The 25,440-nt window shown below is 42.3% G+C and overlaps 1 protein-coding gene across 4 annotated transcripts in view; it reads right to left on the bottom strand.

Moving 5' to 3' along the window:
- The window catches only part of CMC1 (C-X9-C motif containing 1), an 80,861-nt gene that overhangs the window by 29,651 nt on the left and 25,770 nt on the right, over positions 1 to 25,440 (bottom strand). The gene's annotated exons all lie outside the window — the stretch shown is intronic.

The following is a 25,440-nucleotide window of genomic DNA, read 5'->3' as shown; positions in this document are numbered from 1 at the left end:
TAAACAAAACATTAAATATTTAAAACATACAACTACACTTTAAAAAATGTAATTGAAATTTATCTGTGTGTTCCATTAGAAAACTACTAGCAAAACCTGCATGTTTATAATTTAGACAAAGAGATGGTATAGCTTTGTTTTAGAAGAGCATTTTGGTCATCTCTCTTTCCACAGCACAAACATTCTACACCAGACAAAAATGAGATAGGACTGCTCAACTCTAATGAATTGCTTTCCAAGCAGTTTGGTAATGAAAAGTCAGTCATAATGATGCCCAGGCTGCAATTAAACTACAAAAATGAATGCAAGTTCAATCACAGTTTTAACAGCGCTAGGTGCTCCTATGAGGAAAGATTCAGAAAAAGTTCTCCACATAATGACCTCACTCTGAAACCATAAGGTATTGATAGTTTGCAATAGATTTATCTGAGACTTAATTTTTGGTAGACTATAGGTGGGAATTGATACCTGGGTGTCAGAAAGATGAAGATGAGAAGCAAATATGGAGGGGAGGGAGAATGACCCAAAACAGAACTAAAAGACATGAGTGAAAGGGGTTGTTGAGCAACAAGATCATGAACTTCTGGAAAGCGGAGAGCCTTTAATTCTCAGAGTCAGTGGGAGTTGAGGGTACTCAGATCTTTGTAGAATGAGAGAGCAGTATCTAACGGACAGAACACTAGACTGGAGCCTCAAGAGAATAGCTGGGCCCCACTAGAGGTTGAAAACAGAGCATTATTCTGAACTTGTTTACAGCTGGATAATACGAGGTAACTCCAATGATTTAAGTATAATTACCGTGGATGTGTTCCCCCCTGGAAACGAATTCAGAATCTAGCACGAAGTCTTTACTTAACTGCTTCCAGGCTCCAAACCAGATAAACTATTATTTACTAAAAAAACAAAAACAGAACACCCTCTTCACTCGGTACGTATTTCAACGATCTCATACCTTTCCTTTCAAAATCAAAACCTAACGTGCTGTATTAACATAAAACCCCTAGAGGGCAACTAAGCTTCAATTTCAACCATCTTAAATATTCAGCTGCTTAACTAGTTTACAGATTATGTAAACTATTTCCTTCAACCTTCTATTTTTTCATTTAAAAGTGAGCCCTTTTCATGCTCAAATCACATTACCGCTGCCCATTTAATATAGTTTAATCATTGTCTCTGGCTGGGCAGTAAAGTTCTCAATTTAACAAAGCTCAAATGTGGAACAAACTCCTTTCAACTGCAATAGTGAGCCACAATATCAAGGACCTCATTTAAACAAAAACTCACAAGACTGAAGTCATATCGGCATCACTTCTTCAATATAAATGTTTCCACAATAAGAAATTTATTATTCAGCTCAGATTATTCTGTGGTTTTGTTGTGGTTTTTTAAAAGGCAGTAGTGGGGTGAAAATATATTTGCCTGAGACTGTAACAAGAGTGAATTTGGGTCTATAATGATGGGTTTGCCTTGGAATGATATACAGTTGAAAGGAACAGATGGAGGACATGCTGGGATATTTGTCTGGCCCTCCTCACACACTATCCATGGTTTAAGTTTTATATAGCAATTATTTTGTGAGCACTGAAAGGGAAGAGGGGGCAGCAGGTCTTAAAATAAAAATCTAGAAAAAACAGATTAATCTCTTCTTTAGATTGTCTTAGATGACATATGCAATGTTATTGTAGCCATGTTGGTCGCAGGATGAGACAGGTAAGGTGGGGTGAGATAATATCTTTTATTGGACCAGCTTCTGTTGGTGAGAGACAGAGCTCTTCCTTCAGGTCTGGGGAAGGTACTAAGGTGATGTACTGAGGGCTAGCCACACAGTGAACTCAACAGTCCCATCATTAAAGGTGAACTGAAACACTTGGGGGAAATAACTCTAAAGATCTGGGATCATGAAGAGTCAGATTCTGATACCCTTACTTTGTAGAGTTTGGTTTCTGTTATTGACTAGGGAGCAGAGCATTCTCCTGAGGTTGGTGAGGGGTGAATTCTTTCTGTGCACATGCAAACTCTGTTTACGAAGACAGTAGGAGGATTCATCGGTCTCTGAAGCACCGTCTCCACTTTCCACGAGACCTTGCTGCACAAGGGGGAAGCATGCCAGAAGGGGACATTTTGTCTTCTCAATCCACCTTGCAAGGAATCCGCTGACATTAATGTAGCTGGGAGATGCATAACATTTCACTGGAGCCCCCTTTCACACTGTGGAAGATACCTGAAGTGGGGAGAAAAAGGCAGCTCATTCAGGAGTCTGCAGCAGGTGTCCCCAGAGCTCAAGGACCCCTCTGTGGATTCTGTAGATTCTATGACCCTTTCTAGGTCTGTGTTTGAGCTATGGAGAGAGACGTAACCAGAATGCTCTTCTAAAACAAAGCTATACCATCTCTTTGTTTAAATTATAAAAACGCAGGTTTTGCTAGTAGTTTTCTAACAGGATGCATAGATAATATTTCAATTACATTCTTTAAAGTGATGGAGTACTTGTGGCACCTTAGAGACTAACAAATTTATTACAGCATAAGATTTAGTGAGCTACAGCCCACTTCTTCGGATGTGTGTTCCATTCTATGCATCCGAAGAAGTGGGCTGTAGCTCACGAAAGCTTATGCTGTAATAAATTTGTTAGTCTCTAAGGTGCCACAAGTACTCTTGTTCTTTTTGCGGTTACAGACTAATACGGCTGCTACTCTGAAACCATTCTTTAAAGTGCAGATGTCTAGGTCTATGATGGGGAAGAGATGGGAGGGCAAAACCTCCTCCACTCTATCTGGCTCTCATTACCATAATATCACAGCACATAACCATCTTTTTAATGCAGTTATCCTCAGAACACCTTGTGATGTATGGAAGTACAATTATTCACATTTTACGGATGGGGAACCAAGGCACAGAGAGACTAAGTTATTTGTCAGCAGTCACACAGGAAGTCTATGGCAGAGCAGGGAACTAAACATGGGTCTTCTGAGTCCCACACTAGTGCCATAACCACTAGACCAGACTTCCTCCAAACAGCCTAAGAAAAGCCAAAAAAGGGAGCTCTGGATCATACCCTTAACGAGGTCATCACATTGAAACTGGAGAAGAGAGAAGAAGGTACTAAGAGATTTACAAAATTTCATGAGCATCAATTATTGCCAAATAAGTCATTAATTTTAAAAAAAATTAATCCTCATTACATTCTGAACTGGTGCCAGAGATTCATACAAAGCTTCAATCAGTGCAGGTTTCAAAGCCCTTGAGAGCAAGAGGACTGGACAGTTCAGAGTATTGTTACTGCCATGCGGACCACTTGTACTGTATAAATCATCCTACAGAAATAATTGAAATCAAAATGCCCATTTAATGGCTTATAGGAAACAAACTGATGAAACAGTCCAATGTTGAATGGAGAGCTGCCAACACTGAACTCCTTCTAACCCCTAGAGGTGATCCCTTGAGGTCAGAATTGAGGTACATTGGTGGGACAGCCTAGTAAAGCTTGCATTTCAGTTTCCAAAGGTTAACCTCTTGTCAATAAACAGAAGACTTTCTAGCGCTGATAATCTGGCAACTTTCATCAGCGAAATAAACACATCCCCCTGCTCTCCAATCTTTGCATTTCCATGTTTCCCTACTCATGATAATAAAAATCTTCCACTTTTTGTCACCAGTGACACTAGTGGGATATTCCAATTAGAGCCTTGATTCACTTAAGCATGTGAGTGGCCCCAGTGAAGTGAATGGAACTACTCATGTGCTTAAAGTTCAGAATGTGCTTAAGAACTATGTCAAATAAATATGTGCTTAAGTTCATCCCTAAGAAATTCCCTAAATTGGGGCCTAAATGAAGAAAGGCAAACAGCAGAGGAGGTTAGGGTTATTATTAATCTGCTGTGAGAGAGGGGTAAACAATTAAACCATGGGTCGGCAACCTTTCAGAACTGGTGTGCCGAGTCTTCATTTATTTACTCTGATTTAAGGTTTTGCGTGCCAGTAATACATTTTAATGTTTTTAGAAGGTCTCTTTCTATAAGTCTATAATACATAATTAAACTATTGTTGTATGTAAAGTAAATACGGTTTATAAAATGTTTAAGAAGCTTCATTTAAAATTAAATAAAATGCAGAGCCCCCCGGACTGGTGGCCAGGACCCGGGCAGTGTGAGTGCCACTGAAAATCAGCTCGTGTGCTGCCTTTGGCACACGTGCCATAGGTTGCCTACCCTGAATTAAACTACCCCCACTAAGTAAACATCTTCTAGTGATGCCATAAGAATTCCATCTGAGTTGCAGTGTCCATGCTTGGTCTCAGCCCAACAGTGAACGTTTCTGGAAAGTTAAAGCAAACACAGTTCAGCCATTTTGAGTTACGTGAAAATCTGGGGGAGAGAAACATCACACTTTATCCATATGTTCCAAAATTCTTGCATTCCCATAATTCCAGCATAGCTGAAGAAATAGACATCAAAATCAGTTTGTATTGAAGTCCCCACTACAAGAGTTGAAAAACAATTCAAGAGTTGAGAAAAACTTGTTCAAGTCATTTTCAATGTTTAAAATTAGCATGTTTGTGCACATCTGCTGGAATTTTATATTCCACCCCCGACACATTTAACCAACAGTAGTTTACAAAGCTGAGAGGTGCAGATAAGGACCCGTATGCTAAGGACCCCTTCAGTCAATGCCTATATTAAGGACACCACATTTTAAAGATCATGGATAAAATGATTTAATGGAGTTGAAGCATCTTTACAATGATTTGGAATCACTATCATTTGAAAAGGGAAAATGAAAAACAAAACAAAAAAATCCAGGATATTAGATAGAAGACATTAATATGCCACTGAATACGAGAAATCAAGCACTCGAGGTTTAGGGAATTCCAAAAGTTAAAATTCCATCTTTAGTCACAATGCACATACAGTATGTATCATTTGTAGTCTTGCTTGCCATGTTAAAACCTTAGGGCATTACTGTTTATGAATTAGATTATGCAATTTACACATAGCCCATGTTAATGGGGCAACACAAAGTAGCACCACAACAGGGAGAGCACCAGGACACATTCTGCCCTGGCAGAGGAACACCCTGAATCCCCTGGCATGCAGAGGGCACACTTACTATTACAACCCACTATGGTCTAGTCTACAGTGTGCTGCTCCCACTCTGTGGGCCTCCCCACACTGGGAAGGAAGGGGGTAGGAGGGTTTGGGTCATGGTCATTCTACCCCACTTAGGGTGTCATCCATCTCCAACTGCCTGCCTCATTTGGGCTGCCACGCTTCCTGAGAAAAAATGGGATGCAGCAGTCCCAGCACCTCTTGAACGGAGGGAGTGAAATTCTGCTTTCCCCTTTAGGCTGCACTGGGTGGAGGTGAAACAGAAGGCCTCATTAGCTCTCCACTTCCATCCACATAAGGGCCAGACATTCTAGCTATCTAGATAGCTGTCTTATGCTATTTAATCTATACCATAAAATTTACAGAAAGGAAAACATGGCTAAATTAATGTTGTGGCAAAGGCCCTAACTTCTGGAACTCCCTGTCTTGAGTGTTCGATTTCTTGACCTTAATATTACATACTACAAATTGTTACCCCTGACGGAATTCTATGCCAAAAAAATAAAAAACTTATGCACACAATATTTTAAAATGCTGAAAGTTTTATTTGTCAATAAATAAATGTGGCTCCAGCATGACAGTGGGGAACATAGGCCACTGGCTACATTGAGGTGGAAGATCACCCTGAAGCCCCCACATCTTCCCCAGTACAAGGAGTCGGCAATGAGGCTGCACCTGACCCTAACACAGTGCAAGGGCTGAGCCTGCCCCAAAAACACCCCGGGGCCCTGACCCTCTGCGCCACGTGTGGATGGGCAGGATCAGCCCAGCAGGATCCAAGTGTGGAGGGGCTTAGTGTTGGGGAATCCAGGCACGGGATGACTGGTTTCTGTGTGGGGCAATCTGAGTGCAGGCGGCTCAATGGGAGATCTGGATGCATAGAGACTCACTGGGGGGTGAGATCTGGGTGCAGGGGCAATGGGACTGTGCAGGGGATCCAGATGAAGGTGGTTAGGGCTCAGCGCTGGGGGTGGCAGGGTAAGGGGAGATGAGGCTCAGCGGGGGAAGGTCTGAGTGTGGTGGGTTCAGTGGGGAGGTCCAGGTGCTGGGGCTTGATGGGGAGGTCCAAGTGCAGGTGGTTGGGACTCAGTGGGGGCGTGTGGGGGGCTCGTTGGCATGGTCCAGGTGTAGAGGTAGGGTGAGGGTTCAATGGGCCTGCTTAATGGGGGAGTCTCAGCTGCTGCCGAGGGAACACTGCATGCCAGGTTCCCGCTTCTCCCGTGATTCCCCTATCACCTTTTTCTTCCCCATCTCATCCCCCACCCCACATTCCCCTCCTCCTGCCCTATTCCACCCCCCTTCCTTCCTCACCCCCTCACCCTCCTTCCTCATTTCCCCGCCCCCTTACCCAGTAGGGTTGCCAACACTCCAAGACTGACCTGAAGTCTCCAGGAATTAAAGATTATGTCAGGTGATTAAATCTCCAGGAATATGTCCAATCAAAATGGGCAACTCTATTACCCAGCCCCTCCGTGGGCACTCAGTTGCACAGAAAACAGGAAGGCTCCCAGCACACAGAAAGAGAGCACAACTGGCACTGGGACCCAGGAGGCAGCGTTTAGCTGCAAAGTGAGCTAGCTGAGATACAGCCTCCTTCAGCTGGGCAGCTCTGCAGAAATGAGGGGGGAGCAGTGGCACATAACCCCATGTATCCCCCCTATTGTCTTGCCTCTGTTTGAGGGGGGGACAATCCCCTCCCCCCAAACTGCACCCATGGTCACCCTCCAGCCCCACATGGCTTCCCTTTGCTTCCCTTCCATTTTCGGCACGGAAGCACAGGAGTTCTGCAGGGAGTAGGGTGTTTTCTGCAGGCATGCAGTCCCGCAGAATTCCCCCAGGAGTAAAACTGTATCTAAATCAGTGGTTCCCAAACAGGGGTTCACCAAACATTTCAGGAGGTTCGCCAAAAAAATTTCACTAATGGCAGCCAGAGGACCCTGGGCATTGGAGGCAGAAGGTGGGACCCAGTTCCAGGGAAGACAGCCCAAGCCCCAGGGAGAGCAGGGCCAGGCAGTTGGGGCTGGCAACCCGAGCCCTGCCCTTGTCAGCGGGGGAGCCAGCAGCCCAAACCCCAGCGCTCCACATGAGACTGGCAGCCCAAGCACCAGGAAGAGCGGGGCCAGGCAGTTGGGGCCAGCAGCCAGGGCCAGTGCAAGGATATTTTGCGCCCTAGGTGAAACTTCCATCTTGCCCCCCCCCAATCACATACATTATACACAATACACGGTCACAGAGTAACATGTTATAATTTAGAATTTATGTTTCCGCGCTTTAAGTTTAGCAAATTTAGAAAGAAGTTCCTCCAAGTCAATGCTGTGAGCAATGTCATGTTCTATTGACAAGGTAGATAGCCCAACAAGTCTTTGTTGCAACATTGATGTTCGCATATATGTTTTTATCAACTTGAGCTTCGAGAAGCTTCGCTCACCACTGGCCACAGAAACTAGGAGAGTCAAGAGGATGCGAAGAGCAATAACTGTGTTAGGGACACTGGCAGCTTATTTTCCCACATGAAGTTCAATACATCTTGCGGTGATGAACTCCTTTGGACTTGTCTTGCAATAGCTTGCAATTCACTGCACAAGTCAAAGGCATCAATATCTTTGGATTCACCATGGTGCAAAGCTTTCTCCAGATTCAAGCAATGTTCCATAATTTGCTTTGGTGTTTTATTTTGCAAACTGTAAACATCATATATGAAGCCAAATACTGAACTAATTTGCTGCATCAATGTCAATCTTTCTTCAACCGAACGTACTGCTGTGTCAATGACTACAAAGTAAAAGTTCACTTTGAATTTTTCTTTCGGATCATAAATAGGTTCGTCATCTGCTTCATATGTGAACTGCTTCCTCTTCTTTCTAATACAGATTGGATCTGGTTCAAAAAGTGCCGGTACCTCCAACTCCTCCGCAAGTTCACCTACATCTACCAATGTTTTCTCAAAGGCTGCGTCACTTCTGCGGCCCACAAGAAACTTCTTGGTTTCTCCAAGTTGATTAATGGCATCACGTATATCAAATTCTTTTGCCTGAAGTTGTTTGCTAGTTATGTTGATCTCAAACAATATGTCATACCACAAAACAAGAGAAACAAGAAACTTGAAACTAGAAATGGCTTTTGTAAGAGCCTTTGCATCAACTCGTGATGTATTGCCAGATGATCTTGTCAGAGTATTGTCTTCATAGATGTCTACCAGAGCATCACAGATGTCACCAATGAAAGCAGGATGGAAAAGCTCCCCCCCCAAGAAGACCTAAGACGTGATGGCTGGATACATAAACAGACACCTGTCCCTCACAGGCACTACCTCATAACATGCCAATTTTGCTCAGGACAGAACATCACAGAGGAATACTATGCATTCAGTGGTCTCTACACTGGCCAAGCAACAGCATGACGACTAACCTAACCAGTCCATCCAACTTTTTTGACTGCTTCTTGGGCACTGGTGAGGGGTAGCGGTGCCAGACTGAGCCCGGTGATGGGTGCACTACAAATCTACAAACTGAGGCAAGGTGCTGGGCCTAGAGTCCTGCTGAGACTGCTGTCCTGCACCAAGTGGAGCACAGCCTCCATGAGGAGAGAACTCAAACAAATATCACGCTCCTTCTGCATGATTCCCCCAAGCACTTCTTCAGGCAGCTGCTATGGGGGTCACTCACAGGCTTAGGCCTGCCTGTTGCAGGTAAAACACAGCAGCAGGACTTAAAACTCAGACCTTGCCGCCCAGAGGACTCAGGGGGCCTTGGGCAAAGCAAATTCGGGGGCCCCTTCCATAAAACATTTGCAATACTATAGTAACATGTATTAGGAAATGTAAAAAATAACTAGTGAAATACATTCAAAAATTAATTTGTAATAATTTGAAAATAAACTAAATACATTATTTAAAAACATTAAAAGCTGTAATGGTATGTATACATTTGCAATTACATAATGGGCAGTTGCTGGGTGATTGTGATAGTTGGTACCAATGGGCTGTCATTGCCTGGGGGTGGTGCTGTTGTTGCCCACGGCTGGGTGGGGAGCTGGGCTCTGGGTTCAGGGGTGCCCAGCTCACAGGGGCTGGGCTCAGGGATGTGGGGAGATAGGGTCGGGGGGTGTCCAGCTCAGAGGGGCTGGGCTCAGAGCTGGGGGTCAGGGCTGTGGGGGGGATGGGGTCGAGGGGGTTTCCAGCTCAGAAGGACTAGGTTCGGAGCTGGGGGTCAGGGCTGTGGGGGGGGATGGGGTCAGGGGGTGCCTGGGGGCACTGGGGCAGCTCAGCTCTGCAGGCTGCAGTTCTCTCCAGCCATCCAGGCACAAGGGGAGCGGCAGCAGGAGCAGAGACCAGCCAAGGACCAAGGGAGCAGGAGCACAGGCACCTGAGGCCGACCTGTGGGGAGGCACTTGCTTACCTTGCCCAATGCATGAGCGTTGGGGTCCTCTTTCTTCCTCCGCACCACCAGACCACTGCTGAGGCTCTTTTCTTCTCCGTGCCCCTCGCCGGGGCTGACGTGGAGGCTGAGCCAGGGGGTAACTGCGTCTTTCCTCCAGAAGCGAAGCCCTGGTGTTGCGCCGCTGTCGCAGGGCCCCTGCCACGTGCCCTAAGCAGAGCTGCGCAGCTCTGCCCAGCCGCCGGCACCCCCGCCGGCAACTAGAAAAATTGCAGAGACTGGAGCCTCTGCTTTGGGAGGGAGAGGGATTCTGAGCCTCTGCCTGCAGCTCAGGGATACCCCTGGGGCAGCGCAGCCGCCGTCAGACCGAACCTCTAGGCTGCCACGCTGGCGCCCTGACTCCGGGGGCGCCCTGGGCTGCCGGGCTGCCGCGGCAGCGCGCTGACCCCGGGGGTGCCCTGCGCTGCCGGCTGCAGGCAGCTGCTGCCGCGGGCAGCTCAGATTACCTCTCCAGCAGCAGCGGCTGCAACCATTTAAAAAAATTTTTGGGGACGCCGCTTTTTGGCGCCCTCAAATCTTGGCGCCCTAGGCAACAGCCTAGTTCGCCTAAATGGTTGCACCGGCCCTGCCAGCAGCCCGAACCCCGTCAGCAGGGGAGCCGGCAACCTGAACCCCAGCGCTCCGTGCAGGGCTGGCACCCCAAGCCCTGCCCCTGTTAGCAGGGGAGCCAGCAACATGAACCCCAGCGCTCTGTAAGGGGCTGGCAGCCCGAACCCCAGGGACAGCGAGGCCGGGCAGTTTGGGCTGGCAGCCCGAGACCTGCCCCCGTCAGCAGGGGAGCCAGCAGCCCGATCCCTAGCGCTCCGCACAGGGCTGGCAGCCTGAGCCCCAAGAAGAGCTGGGCTGGGCAGTTGCGGCCGGCAGCCCGAGCCCAGGCAGTCAGCGGGACCTGCAGCCCACGCTCAGTGGACTGGAGCAGTCAACGGGGTCATCCAGCAGAAGCCCCACAGACTGCAGAGCCAGCAGCCCAGACCCTGGCATGGGGCCAGTAGCCTGAGCCCCGTGGTGGGCAGACCGGCAGCTGAGACCCCACATGCACAGGTGGTTGCTCAGACCCCTGTCTTTGTCGGACAGGGGAAGTTGGCAACGAGGGCAGAGTGAGCAGGGGCCATGCTGCACGTGGGGGATGGGCCAAGCTAATTTGTCCCTCGCAGGGAACCCTTGTGGCGGAAGTAAAGCTGTTTGTGATCAAAACCAGGCAGAAGCATGTTGTGGCCAGTGTAGCAGTGTTAAGGTGCCTCAGTAATTATCATTGTCTCTGGAGTGCTGTTTTGCTTCAGTGAGACTTGAGTGAATCTTCTCATTTTCTAGTTTGTTGGTTGTTAGCAGTTTGTGTTACCAGACCTGAGACATTTTTCTTCTCCAAAAGCAGCTGCTTTTACAGATCCAGACTAACATGGCAAAGCAAAGCAAGGCAAGCGCATCCATCACACTGAGGAACTTTAAACTTAAATCCCTGGAAATATTCATTTTTAGGAGGGGGTTCACAAGATTTCACAATTTCGTGAAAGAGGTTCACGGGCTGTTAAAGTTTGGGAACCACTGATCTAAATGAAATACCTGGTCATCATCATCATCCCCCCCACAGCAAGATGAATGGAAAGAAGACTATCAAGAAAGTTTATATATGTTAGCAAGGATTGTTTAAAAAAATATTAGTGAGACAAAAGCAAAGAGAAGGAAGAAATGAAGGAGGAAACCAGAACAAGGGATGGCAAAGATTAACAGGGGGTGTGAGCAGGGAGGTAGTTTTCACTGTAGCCCTTACCAATTATTTTGACTAGAGTTCAGATTCACACATAAAACTACTACCCCAAAGCCTGAAAAAAGTAACTGAAGCCTAATACCTGAAGTTGCAGGCTACAAATTCAAATATCCTGCTAAAACTTCTCTATTTTAAAGTCACAATGTCATATGCTTCTCCTAAACCATAGTGGGGAATGAGCAGTAACATCACTAGCAGCTATCCTGCAAAACTAAATGAACAATTTCTGATGTTTTTACAGACTGTCCCAAACTTTTCTTTTAAATTTTTGTTTTTTATTCAGACCATTACTGGGAGCCCTCCAGGTGCACAGGAGTGTTTAAAAGTATTTCTATTGACTTATTTTCACATCATAGCTGCTTCATATTCCACCCCCCCCCCGCCGAAATACTGACTGTTTTATTGAAAATAAAACATTTGCTCATTCTTTTGATAATGGAATAACAAAAAGATATTTTTAAAAGAAGAGGGCCTTCTGTTGCAGCAGTAAAGTAGAACAGGGATTTGCTACTATTATCTGTTACTAGTGGAATTTTTATAACTTGTAAGGACATTACTCTCTACAGGAAATTGTTGCCTGTTAAAACATGCTGCAGAGCATTTAAGTCTATTTAATACTGCAATCCAGATATTAGACATACACAGTTATTGACCCTGTTCAATTAGCATATCATACTAACGCAGGGCAGGATCTTCCAAAGCAAGCTGAATTGGCATAACTCTGCTCCCACAGAAATCAACAGCAGAGTGGACAATTAGGACAATCCTGAGCACTTCTGAAAGTCCTACCTGTTGTCTTTAACTGTTTGTCACCAATATTCATCCACAAATTTTAACTGTAAGATTAATACACTAACATAGTATGTAGACCATGAATTATGTGTAATAAAAGTTGATACGCAAAAAACTTAAATTTGTATTGTTTGAACAGAATTATTTTCTTCTTCTTGCAGTAGGTGATGACAAAAATGCATCCGACAAAGTGGGTATTCACCCACAAAAGCTCATGCTCTAAAACACCAGTTAGTCTATAAGATGCCACAGGACTCTTTGCTGCTTTGACAAAAATTAGGCATCAACACAGATCAACATAAAGAAGTCCACGAGTAACATGAGTACAAGCTAAAGAACAGTGTCAATATCAATGAGTATAGGCTAGTAATCCTCCCCAAATAAACTAAGATCCCAATTTAGCAAAGTATTTAAGCATATATCTGAACTTAAGGATTGACTAATCTAATTGATTTAATACCACAATGGGTCCGTTCTCATGGTTAAAGTTAGGCATATGCTTAAGCACCTTCCTGAATCAGAGACGAACAGAACTGCTTCCTGTTAAAATGGCTTCATTCAAGTGAGAAAATGGAAGTAGTAACTATATTCTTTGACAGATGCTGGGCATAAATATGAAATAACAGTTAACCCACACAGAGGACTGCATTGACAGGTGTGTGCCATTTCATCTGGTAAAGAGTATATCATAAATGTCCTGAAACTGAAAATCAGAGTGGGAAACAAACATGCTAAACTTTATGAAATGTTTATGTTTCAACTCATAATTTTAAGATGAAAAGATTGGTCCCTTCTCTATTATAATTGATAACAGCATGTGCCTGTCAGTCAACCTTGGACAACTGCTCACCAACACTGACTCTTCTCTCTATATACCCTCTTATTGCTATCAATGTCAGATGTTGCTGGGCTCTTCCTTCATCTTCCCCAAAATCTCTCTCTTCCTCCCTATTCCTACTACCAAACCTCAGGTTCTTGCCTTAGTCATCTGAACCTCTGCAACCTCTCCTCTTTTATGGCTAACCTGATTTTTGCATCATTTCCTTCAAATTTATCTAATATCTAAAATCATCTTTCATGCTTCCCACTCCAATATTGTAATACCTCACCCTCACAGCCCGACTTCTGTCAGACCAACTTCCCCCACTCATTCACGCCATCTTGCCAACTTGGCAGTCCCTGGCTCCTTTTCACCCAAATGACTCCACACCTCCTGTCACACTCCCTCCCCAAGCTGGTGGTATCCATCCTGATTATGTGCACTACCTAGCCTTGCACTCCTTCAGTTCCTTCTATTTAATTTTTGGCGAGTCTTCTGATCTTAATTTAAAAAAATTAAATATTCTTTATAAAAAAAATGATGAACTAACCATATGCTTATGCATCATAACGCTCTCATGGATCTTGTACTCCTGTAAACTTTGTCCTCTCTATACTCCCCCACCTTGACTAGCCATCATACCTGTGAGAAAGACTGTACACTTTTTGGACCAGAGACCTGTCTTTTTATTTTTCTTAAAAGTGCCATATACATCTACTGTATCATATGAACAACAATAACTACAACAATGATTATGATAAATGTATTTGGGGTTTTTATAAATGGGAGTATAATGGGCTTTTAGTTAATAATATAGAACACATTTTCTTAATAAACCATTACGTTTTGTAGCTATCTCATTGCCATGGGCTCCATTAAGTACTATGGGAAGAAGGACAAGCATTTTGGGACCCTAGAAGGGGTAAAGGGCCTTACCCTTCAGTAAATTCAGGATTTACAGTAAATTCAGGCACAAAATTCAGGATTTCTGTCCCACAGAAAATTCCAGTATTTTGCATTTATTTACACCCCTAAATTAAACAAAAAGTTGAAATGTCAAAATTTTTGATGGAACAGAAATTCTGAAAATTGTCAGTTTAGAAACACTGAAACATTTCAACATTTTCAACAGAACCAAAATAATCTGACATTCGTGGAATAAAAATGTTTCACTTCAGTTTGCTGAACTCAACTGCATTTCCCTGTTGCCTGATGGGAGTTGTAATTCTGACTCCTATTCTCTCCTATGGGCCAAGGTCCCTGGCTAGATTATATTTCCTATAATGTGCCCAGGGACGTGTAATAATGCACAACACAAAGGAATGCAGTTTTATGGTTTTTTGAACTGATTCAAAACCAAGCATTTTAGGTCAGTTCAGGACATGAAATATTCCAATTTGGGTTGAACAGGCCTGAAATGAAATATTTCATTTTTTTTGTCCTGGTGGAGGTTTGAAAATTTTCTACAAAAATCAAATTTTCAAGTTTGAGATAACTGGATTTTCCACAGGAAAATAATTCCTGAAGAAAATTCCCAACCAATTCTAGTCCCAATCTTTTCTTTTACCTAATCAATCCCAGAGGTGATGCTGGGCAATTACTTAAATGCCCCAAGGGCTCTATAATATGGCATTCCATAGGGTTCTGTTGGGTCATCCATCCTGTTAAATGAAATGGGCTGCAGGGGAAAGATTGGAGACAGTTCAAGCTGAAATACTATCAGTAAGCGGATGACACACAGCTCAATTCTTTTTCACTTGACCTGAATGGTGGAGTCTCTTTGCTTTGTGTGTGTCTAGTGGAGACTGAGACTTGAATGAAAGCGAGTTACAGTCACGGCTCAGTCTACATGAAAGTGAGATCTATTTATCTATCTAGGCTCTAATATGGCTTCATTGCTGTGGTAGCTGATGCTGGTGGGGAGGCAGAAACATCTGAAAAGGGTGGTAATGTTGAAGTGTCTTCCCATTGCTATTGAGAGTTTGGCCCACCTTTTGTAAGGGAGGTTTCACAATCAAGTTGATGCTTCTGGGTACCCAAGAATCCCAGGATTTTCAGGTAAAAGCTGTAGATGGAAGCATCCTTTTTATTTCTAGTCTGACTTTGGGTGCATTATACCTGCTTTATGAGATCAACTTGTTAGCTATTTGAGAGCCCTTCTGCTACTGGTCTGTAGTTTTGACTATACTATAAGAATCACTTAACCAGTGGTTCTTTTGATCAAAAGCATAGTCAATTTTCCACTGTTGAAACAAATCATTTCCACAGCAGATACATTGACTTCAACAGGAGAAAAGTAACCTGTTTCCAGCGTGAAAGTAACCCCAGGGTAATATTAATAACATATACAGTATGTAAATATTTATGCAGATACATAGGGAATATAGTATGACCTCTTGAAATTTTAGGTTTATTTACAAAGTACTAACTGCATTATTCTTGAATGTAGAGTGAAAGGGGGGAATTACTGTTTAAGTTGCCAAGGAACAGTTTTACATGGTTAAGCAGATGCAGTTAAGATAGCAGTTACTGTGGAAGTCATATGTTGCATTTCCATAGTACTGTAGCAAGCACTCATTAACAATATTCGTTACCATGTGCAGCTATTCCATAGTAACACGTTATTCTAATGTTATTTGCAAAGTAGCTATATGTGACATATGCTTCATATGTCAGAGTATCTGTAGATTTCTATTCCCACCAATGCAAGGTGTAATATTAATTACCCTGAAAGAAAACCAAGCATGTACTCACAAATAAGTGGTAAGAGTGACAGACAACTGACTACCAGTGATATAAACAAGACCTGAATCAAGTACTAAATTTCTGGGAAAGGAAACTATGAGGAATTAGCCAACACTGTATATAAGCTATCTCATTATGCTTCTTCAAATCTCTCCTTAAAACCCTCCTTTGCTGTGATGCCTAAATAAACCTGACAGTGGTTAGGCCACTGGGGTGCTGAAACCAGACCACTTCCTATCATGCTGACCAACAGTGTTTCAATGCTTCTTTGTAGTCCCTTGTCTATCTATAGATATCTGATGTCTTGTCTTATATTTAGATTGCAAACCCTTTGTTGTGTAGGTGTACAGTGCCTACAGCAATGGGATTCTGGTCCACGACTAGGGCTCCAAGGCGCTACAGTAATACAAATAAAAAAACACCACAAACAAACACACACTCTATGGAACAGATCCTCCAGCACACTCAGGCAGCTTTGCATCACTCCACCACTGCGCAAAGCTGTCCTAAAATTGACTTAATTGGCCACAAGAGCATTCCTTAGTACAAGACAGTGGTTTTCAACCTTTTTTCAGTTGCCGGCCCCTATAAAATTTCACATGGAGGTGCAGACCCCTCTGCGAGATGGGAGGGTCCCAAAACCCAGGCTTCAACTCAAGCCTGAAAGTCTACAGAACAATGAAATAGCCCTGCAGTCTGAGCTGGATGGCACTTGTCTAGTTGCTGTGTAGCAATGGTAGCATTGTCAATAACAATGGACAAATAAGGGAAGTGATTTAGGGGGAAATGCAAGGCCCTCAGCTCTCACCGCGTTGATTTAAAGTAGTGGTGAGCTATCCAAGTGATGACAGAAAGACAGTCAGAATTGAAAGACTGGACAGAAGCAGGAAGATCAGGGTGGAGAAGCAAGACCTGTGAATCATCAATATAGAAGTAGTTGCTGAGCCTGTGTGAGTAGTTGAGTTAAGATGACTGCCCAGGAATAATGAGTAAAATGAAAGCAATATTCCCCCAGTTCTCAATCTCCCTTCACTGTTTAGTAATTGTTAACTTCATCTCTGATATTTATGCCTTCTACCAATCCAACCATTGGAGAAAGTTATGAAAACCAAACAACTACCAGTATGTTCTCCCTCTCTTTTTACAGGATAAAAATGCATCAGTTCTGCCAGAGTCCAGGCACTTTTAATCAGTCTACGACCTGGAAGAACAACTGCCCTCCTGAAACTGGATCTCCAAGTTAACACCTCAACACATTGTTTGTATATCATCGCAAAAGCTGAGAAGAAAATGCATTCATAAGAAATTTACTGTTTAACCCAGCTAGGTCAGAGTTCCTGCCCAGGGCATTAATGCAAATACATTAGAGCAATGTCTCAGGCTATAATACCTTCTAGTAAAAGGGTAGTTGTTAACATGATGGCTTAACTATTTACAGTGCCAAACTTACAGTATGTATGTTGTGTAGGCAGAAAATTATGTAAGATTCTGATTCTTAAGTATAATCCAAGATCAACTTCTTAAGAAAGCTGAAATGAAAGATTTAATAAATGGAATGTAAATAATCTGACATCAAATGTGTTATCTATGGGCATTAAACTATCAATACAGATAATTAGGTATAGATAATTAAAATATGATAGAAGGTAAAAGAATCAAAATGAAGACAGTCCTGGTAGGAATACGGCAATCTGGCTGAAATTGATATTCATTAGGGTACTCTTTGCATGAATAGGGAGCATTTGGACTCTGTGGTCTTTATCAGAGCCCCAGCTGGTAATGGCTGAAGGTTAATGCCTTACCCCATTCTGTTCAATTTTCTGTCCTAATTAGTCCTCCAAATCTATAGCTGTGAACACCAAGTGTCTGTGCTCAAAAGAAACTAATTAATGCTAGCAAATTAGATCAAGTCCAAAGATCCAACAGCCAAACTCTTAAATGCTCCTTGTTAATAGGAAGTGTAGCTGTCAATAACTGCTGTTGGTGGCTATAATGAGGCCTCTTTCTTTCATTGAAAGTGATTTCATTTCTCTTTGTCCTGGTAAAAGCTGTTCTATTCCCCCACCTTTCTTTCCCCCCTTCCCCTCAAAAAAAAGAAAAAAACACCTAAGTTGCGGTGGTGAAGCTAGCAGTCTGACCCATTTCTTGTGACCAACTGGGTTGAAATGACATGAGAAATCAAATAGGAAAAAGTTCCCTCCCTAAATTATGTTTTATGCAAGCCTTCATGAAAGTCCTGTCATTTAGTTAGAATATCTAAATGTTCATTAATAAATAATATGCTCTCATATTTCCTTGAAAAATTCTTAATTAGTTAAACAGCGCTAGGCCTAAAAGCATCAGAAGTAAATCAACAGAACTAGGTCCAATTTCTTCAAACTGTAATTTACATATAGCTGTTCTGTTTGCCTAGCTTGTTGGAACAAAACTCAATAACAATAATCCCTCTAGAGGTTCTGTTAATTCACATAGTTAAATGGGATGAGAGTAAATGCTCATTGGAAATATATGGGGCTGACTCAGTATTTGTAAAATAGAAACTATTCTGCATAAAGTGGTACTATAAAGATTCAGCATTGTATTCTCAATAACAATGTTCAAAAGAAAAAAGCTAATTTATAACGACACATAAAATAAGACTAGACACTACTAACAATCAAAATGAATCTCAATTATACACATAAAACTCCAATACAATACGGACAATACCATTCACAATAACTACATACATAAACAGAATGGCCATATTAAACATTATTATAATACAGGCATTTTAATATTCTGGGTAATAAATAGAGCAGCAGAGGATAAAGATTTTCTCCCTCTCTCTACCTGCAGCTTTGTTGCTGGATTGAAATGAAGTTCTCAAATTACATTGATTTTCTTTTCTCACAAAAATCAGACTGCAGATAATAAGACAGCATACTCTTCATCTTCACATGGAAGGCTATACCAAATCATATAATCCATGATTTGTCTAATTTATCCAACCAGACTTTGCATCCTAATCTCAATTATGTGTCTTCCAACCAGTCAAAACAACAAATGAGCAACTTCAGATAAAAAAAAGAAGGAAAAAAAATGAGAGGGAGAAAGAGCTCTAGCTGCATAATCAAAAAGTGGCAATGTCAGCTGGCTCAGTTTTCATTAAATAATTAACTAGATATTTTATCCACCTCAATGTCTGATGTTGATATGCAAGTTACTCAGTTTACTGAATAATCTAAATAGTTCCTGAATAGTTCCAATATTTCTATTTTAATGATTATACAGCAATTCAGTTTTAGTAATGCATTTTCACACTACACAAGGCAGGTGAGCAAATTCCATTTATGATAATGGATAGTGTATTCCTTAACTTTAAAGTCATTATATAGCTTTAATTTTCCCAAGAGAAACATGATCAATAAAATTGCAGACATGCTAGCTTTGGGCAAATGTATCATAAAAAAAAACTCTTGGTGCTGTCAGTCATGGATCAACCAACAAATGTAAGCTGTGCTTCAAAACCCTGACTGCAGGAACCAACAGGTTAATTTGTCCCAACACCTGGAGAGTGTTTGAATTGATTAATGGAACTTGGTCCTCTTTATTACAAAAAGAGAATGAGCAATGCCAATGAATAGCATCAAGCTAAGATCTACTAAGTATTTCACACATTTTCTTATCTACATTTCTTGTAAGAGAACATAATAAGCCACTCATTTATATGGAAGTAAGTGCTACTTAAGGTGTCCTTGGGCATTTAAATATACAGCACCACGGTGTTGTACAAGCTTAGGAATTGCTCTTCTTTTGTGGGTCTTGATATGTCAGGTGCAAGGGTCATGGTCTGGAGCAGGTGGCCCCTAGAGGGACAGAAATTATCCCTGTGACAGGACTGTTGAGTAAGTGCATATAACTAAAACTATGGTTGACACTGGCCATGCTCTACTGTAGGGAAGCCTGCAGTAGTGTTGCATCCCATCATCTTCACTAAGTATCAATATGGGCCCTGGGCAGAGGAGGGCTAATAGGGAAATTGGGGGAGGGGAATTAGGAAATGCCCTTTGCCAACAACACTTTCCCAATTCTTCTTTGATAGCACTGCCAAGTGTTTTTAAGAGTTTATTCAGCCATATGGATCTACAGTTGATCTTTCTAATTACACACTTTTTACTGACCAAAGAAATCATTTTGAGATTTTTCACATAACAACAGTCTGTCCCAAGAAAGTCTTAAGATCACAATGGGTGGAAACATCTCCTCACATCTTCCCCTGTGATACTACTCCTTTCCTTCCCTTCTCCAGAAAAATAAACTCTAACCCAGTGGTCCTCAGTGCAGTTCCCACGGATGCCATGGCGCCTGCTGGGGCATCTATCTTCACCTGCATACTGGCCTGCGGACAAGCATCCGCCGAAATGCCGCCGAAAAGCGGCAACATCAAGAGTCGCCGCCACTGAAATGCTGCTGATTTTCAGTGGCATTTCAGCGGTGACACCTCGATGTGGCCGCTTCTCAGCGGCATTTCGGCAGATGGTTGTCCGCCGGCCACAGTCCTCGGTGGCTTGTTGTCCACTGCCAGCCAGATGAAAAAGGTTGGAGAAAAGGTTACAGGTTGCTCTAACCTCTCACAAAAATGAATGTAAGGTCCAGTTCACAAAGCCAAGCCTCTGTGGTAGGCAAAGAAAATTCTAATTTCAATAGTCCAAGTCAGACAAGAAATAGGGTTTCCCAGCAACACTCTGAAGTGAAAACTAATCACATGTCCAATCTTCAAAATTTGCCAATACAAGCAAGACCCAACATCATCCAAACTGTCTGCATATATTCACGAGCGTACCTTGCTAATGGAAAAAACGCCTTGTCAGATATCAGGTCTGGATGGATTAGTCTGTTGCAAGCTGGATCTGCATCCAAAAAGTTTATTCCTAACTGAACACTGTGATTATTACCTATGTATCATAATTACATAGTCACCTATACTCAATATCTCATAACTTACTGAACTCAACAGTTTTGAAGTGGATTGCAACAAAAAAATTATTCTATTTCTTACCTGTGGCATAGTGGCTGTGTACAAGAGAGTACCACTGAAAATGCAGGGACAAAGTTTGACTGTTGCCCCTTGAGACTGGGGGTGAGAAAGAAGTCCATATTTTGTTTCATGCAGCACACAAATGATATGAATTATGGCCTATATTTTCAAAAGAGACTAATGACTTTGTATACTGACAGTTTTCGGGTTCTCAATTTCCAGCAACAGAGGCCTGATTTTAAGAGCTGAGCATCCACCTTCTGAAAATCAGGCCCCTGCAAGTTTTCTCAAGATGGACACTCAACTCCCGCCCCCCACCCCCCAAAAAAACACTACAAAATGTAGGTATATATAATACGTATCCTACACACATAACTATTCAAATACTTTTGTCTTTAGAACTCTTTATGTCCATCCCTGCCACCAAGTTAAAGAATTTCAAACTCCAAGGGTATGTTTTCTCTACCGGTCGGATTGGTGGGCAGCAATCGATCCGGCAGGGATCGATTTATCGTGTCTAGTCTAGACACAATAAATCGATCCCCGAGTGCTCTCCTGTCCACTCCTGTACTCCAGCTCAGCGAGAGGCACAGGCAGAGTCGACGGGGAAGCAGCAGCAGTCGACTCACCATAGTGAAGATACCTCAGTAGTCGATCTAAGTACATCAACTTCTGCTACATTATTCACGTAGCTGAAGTTGCGTAACTTATATCGATCCCCACCCAGTGTAGACCAGGCCTAAGAACCTAAGGACTTAATTCTTCTCTCTGTTGCACTGGTGTAAATATAACAGTGCAGAATCTAGTCCTAGCTGTTGTCATGGTATAATTCCCCACTCTGAACCTTAGCGTCCAAAAGATGGAGTACCAACATGAATTCCTCTAAGCTCAATTACCAGCTTAGATCTTGTGGTGCTGCCACCAACCAGGACTTGCAGTGCCTGGTACACTCTGGTCCTTCCCAGAGGACCCCAAGACCCAGACCCCCTTGGATTTTACACAAGGAAAGTAAACCCTTTCCCTCACCATTGCCTCTCCCAGACTTTCCTTCCTTGGGTTACCCTGGAAGATCACTGTGATTCAAATTCCTTGAATCTAAAAACAGAGAGGAGTGTACCTTGCCCCCTCCTCTTTCCCCCTCCCCAAGAGGTAATACAGATTCAAGCTCTGTGAATCTAAAACAGAGGGATTCCCTCCTTCCCCCCTCCCTTCTCTCTCCCTGTCTCCCACCAATTCCCTGGTGAGTACAGACTCAATTCCCTTGAGCCTCAACAAGGGGAAAAAAATCAATCAGGTCTTAAAAAGAAAAACTTTTAATAAAAGAAAGAAAAAAGTAAAAAGTTGTCTCTGTAATTAAGATGGTAAAGGTTACAGGGTCTTTCAGCTTATAGACACTAGAGAGAAGCCTTCCCCCCAGCACAAATACAAATTAAAATCCTTCCAGCAAAATATACATTTGCAAATAAAGAAAACAATCAAAAGGACTAAACTGCCTTCTACTTATACTTACTATTTCAACAGAAAATTAGAGAGCCTGTAGGTATGTCTGGTTACTCTCAGAACCAGAGAGAACAACAGACAAACAAACAACACAAAACAAAGACTTCCCTCCCCCGAGATTTGAAAGTATCTTGTCTTCTGATTGGTCCTCTGGTCAAGTGGTCCAGGTTCACTCCTTGTAACCCTTTACAGGTAAAAGAAACATTAACCCTTAACTATCTGTTTATGACAGCTGTACAATAAGTGATCTTGAGAAAATGGTATAGCAGTTCACAGACTGCAGCCACTGAAATTTATAAAAGTTTTAACACCATTTCTGAAGGTGTTTCCTGCTCTGACAAAAAAACAGGCTTCAAAGTCCCAGGAACTATTGCGATTGGCAGCTGAAGTTGTCAGAACTCTTGTCAATTTCAGTGGCTACGAGCAAATATAACATTTCCAATATCACTTACAGATTCTGGGTGCTAATGAGTTCCTGAAATCTGTAGTGATTAAACTTTGAAAAACATTTAAAACATTTTAAGTTGTAGAATTAGCTTTTAAAATTTGTTTTGAATTTCAATTTAAGAAAATAAGTGTGTTTTGCTTAAGAAAACCATTTTTTATAAAAGCAATAGCTGCAGTCATTAAAAAGTCTTCTGAAATCACTGATTTCTGTATGATACCCAGAATGCATTGAGGCAGAGGTGTGCTGATCTTATATAACTTCACACAATGTCACATGCTATTGTTTGCAATGTCAATGAAATAAAATATCGCATGAAAATAGTTTCCCTAATGGTACGTGTATGATGAGGGATTTATTTTCAAAGTAAGATACAATACTTGTGTGATAATGTTCCATTATGAATATATTTATATTCAACGTGATGACAAACCCATAGATTTAACTACTTTATCTGATGGATGTTGGTCATTAGAGTGTACCATTAGTGACTAGGTTTAGAGAATGTACGTATGTATATTTCTGACATTCAGAACATCTTAGCTGTGAAATATTACTTATTAATTCATACAGCACCTTTCACCAGAAACATTCTTTTTAGTTATATACAGGGATCACTTTAACCCACCATTGAAACGTAGCCAGCTCTGGAGAGATACACAGCAGTCAAAACAATGTTAGCAATGCCAAACTCTTCAATGCCAGAAATTTAGATATGCAGTGTAGTCGTAGCTGTGTCAGTAGCTGTGACAGTCCTAGGATATTAGAGAGACAGGGTAGGTGAGGTAGTATGTTTTATTTGACCAACTTCTGTTGGTGAGAGAGACATTTAGATAGGCAAATGTAATTAACCAAATCAAAACGTGACCAGGTGAGATGCCACTAGACTCAACAAAAAGCTGTTAAACTACAAATGCAATCAGGACCTTGTTTTTTCTCTCACTCAAAAGATGGCAACTCCAAGAACATTAAGCCTGATAACCATGATGGGGCATCAGTTTAACTGTGATTCAGATCAAGATGTATTTAGCTGTGACACTCTGAGTAAGTTTCCCAGATGTGAAGACCAGATCCGTGTAAGCTTCTCTCTCTCACCAACAGAAGCTGGTCCAATAAAAGATGCTACCTCACCCACCTTGTCTCTCTAATACATACATGAGGACTTTTGAGTGCTTGATGATACAATTTCTGTTCAAATAGAGCTTATGCTTTTTTTTTATTATTACAAGTACCATTTACTCTGATTAGCACCTCTCCTTACAAGGCATATTTCTGTCCAAGAATTAATTTCACAATGGAATTAAAAACAAAAACTAGTCCCCACAGAAGATATTAATTTAAAATAATTATATTTGTTTTGCTTAACGATGAGAATGAAAATACACCTCTTCTAGCATTTTATTTTATGACTTATAAAGGCAAGAAAGTAAAGGAGGAGCTACTGGACATACTATAGGGGCTCTGAAACTATACTGGGGGCAGGGGGAAAGGTCCTATTTGTAATTGAAGCTTTGCCTTATTTTACATAGAGCAAATTCTACAAAATCATCGTTTCTCTGGTTTATCCCCAACACTCAAGATTAACTAAAAGAAAACAATGCAAAGCAGCTCCTATCTGAAATATTCTTGATTCTCTCTTTGGGAAGAACATATTAAAAATCACCCCATGACAACTAGTTCATGAGTGAAACATAACCCTAAAAAACTCATATCACAAACACACTGAATTATTATATTGGTGTAATGTGAGGGTATCAATCATACTTTAACAGCGTTTGAAAAGTTTTTACTTTGAACTCTCACTTTCTCTTTCTGTGACACTTTTCTTCATTTCTAAAGATAAATCCTGGTAGATTTGGAACCTACCCATTACATGATCCCATTTCCCTTTGGCACGTACTCTCAGTTCCTCTCTTGTTCGCAGAACTTGGGTTCTTCTTGCACTTCTTACAGCATCCCTCCCCTTTTCTCTATAATTCCAAAATACATACAGAGTAGCTCCTCAGGTTAGGTGTTTGGCCAAACTGACAGAGGTGAGAGGCCTGTGCCAGTTCCTTTCCTTTTCTCAACTGTTTTTTCCTAACTGCCATGCTCCATTAAAGGAACCTCTTTACCTTAAAAGGGACATCACCTCAGAAAGTATTGTCCTGTTGTTTTGATCAGCTGGACTCTGGAGAAGACTTATTCCAAGAGTGGCCACATATCCTCTGCCATGATTCTCCATGTCCTAAAGCAATGCTGTATTTCCCCTGGTGTGTCCAGATCTTTGTAGCACTAGTGCAGGTTCTCAAAGTTCATTTTCTTGCAGATCCTATCTACTGAGAGAGTGGCTGTGCATGCTTTGGGGTTGTTTTTGTTTTTGAGATATCCATTACCCTATTCATTTCTTATATTCTAATGTTTACTTCTCTCCCCTTAAATCAGACCAGGCTACTTCTCCACCAGCACAGTTGGATAAGTTGTGTGTAGTCTCTCTCTAACTCATGGGTTCCCAGGGCTCCTTACACAATGCATTCTTCTTTGGGTCTCCTCCTAGTCAATTCCTTCTTGTTATAGAACTTGATGACAGTGAGCTCTCTCTGTTCAGATCTATTCTCTCTCACACCATGAACACTCATGCCAGATGTACTGTATATCAGAGCTATGCTCAGGCTCTGGGGGGTGCAGGCTCCTTAGACCCCCTCCCTCACGGGTCTCACTGTCCATCATTTATCCTCTCTTTTCCCCCCAGTTTGCAGCATTTGCGGAATCTCTCTGCGGGCTACCCACACAAGTCGGGATTTGTCTCCTGTTCTTCCCTTCCCTTAGCAAA

The sequence above is a fragment of the Gopherus flavomarginatus genome, chromosome 2 (assembly GCF_025201925.1).
Source record: "Gopherus flavomarginatus isolate rGopFla2 chromosome 2, rGopFla2.mat.asm, whole genome shotgun sequence".
NCBI lineage: Eukaryota > Metazoa > Chordata > Testudines > Testudinidae > Gopherus > Gopherus flavomarginatus.
Note: the sequence above shows the minus strand (reverse complement) of the source record. Positions and strands in the feature narration are given on the sequence as shown.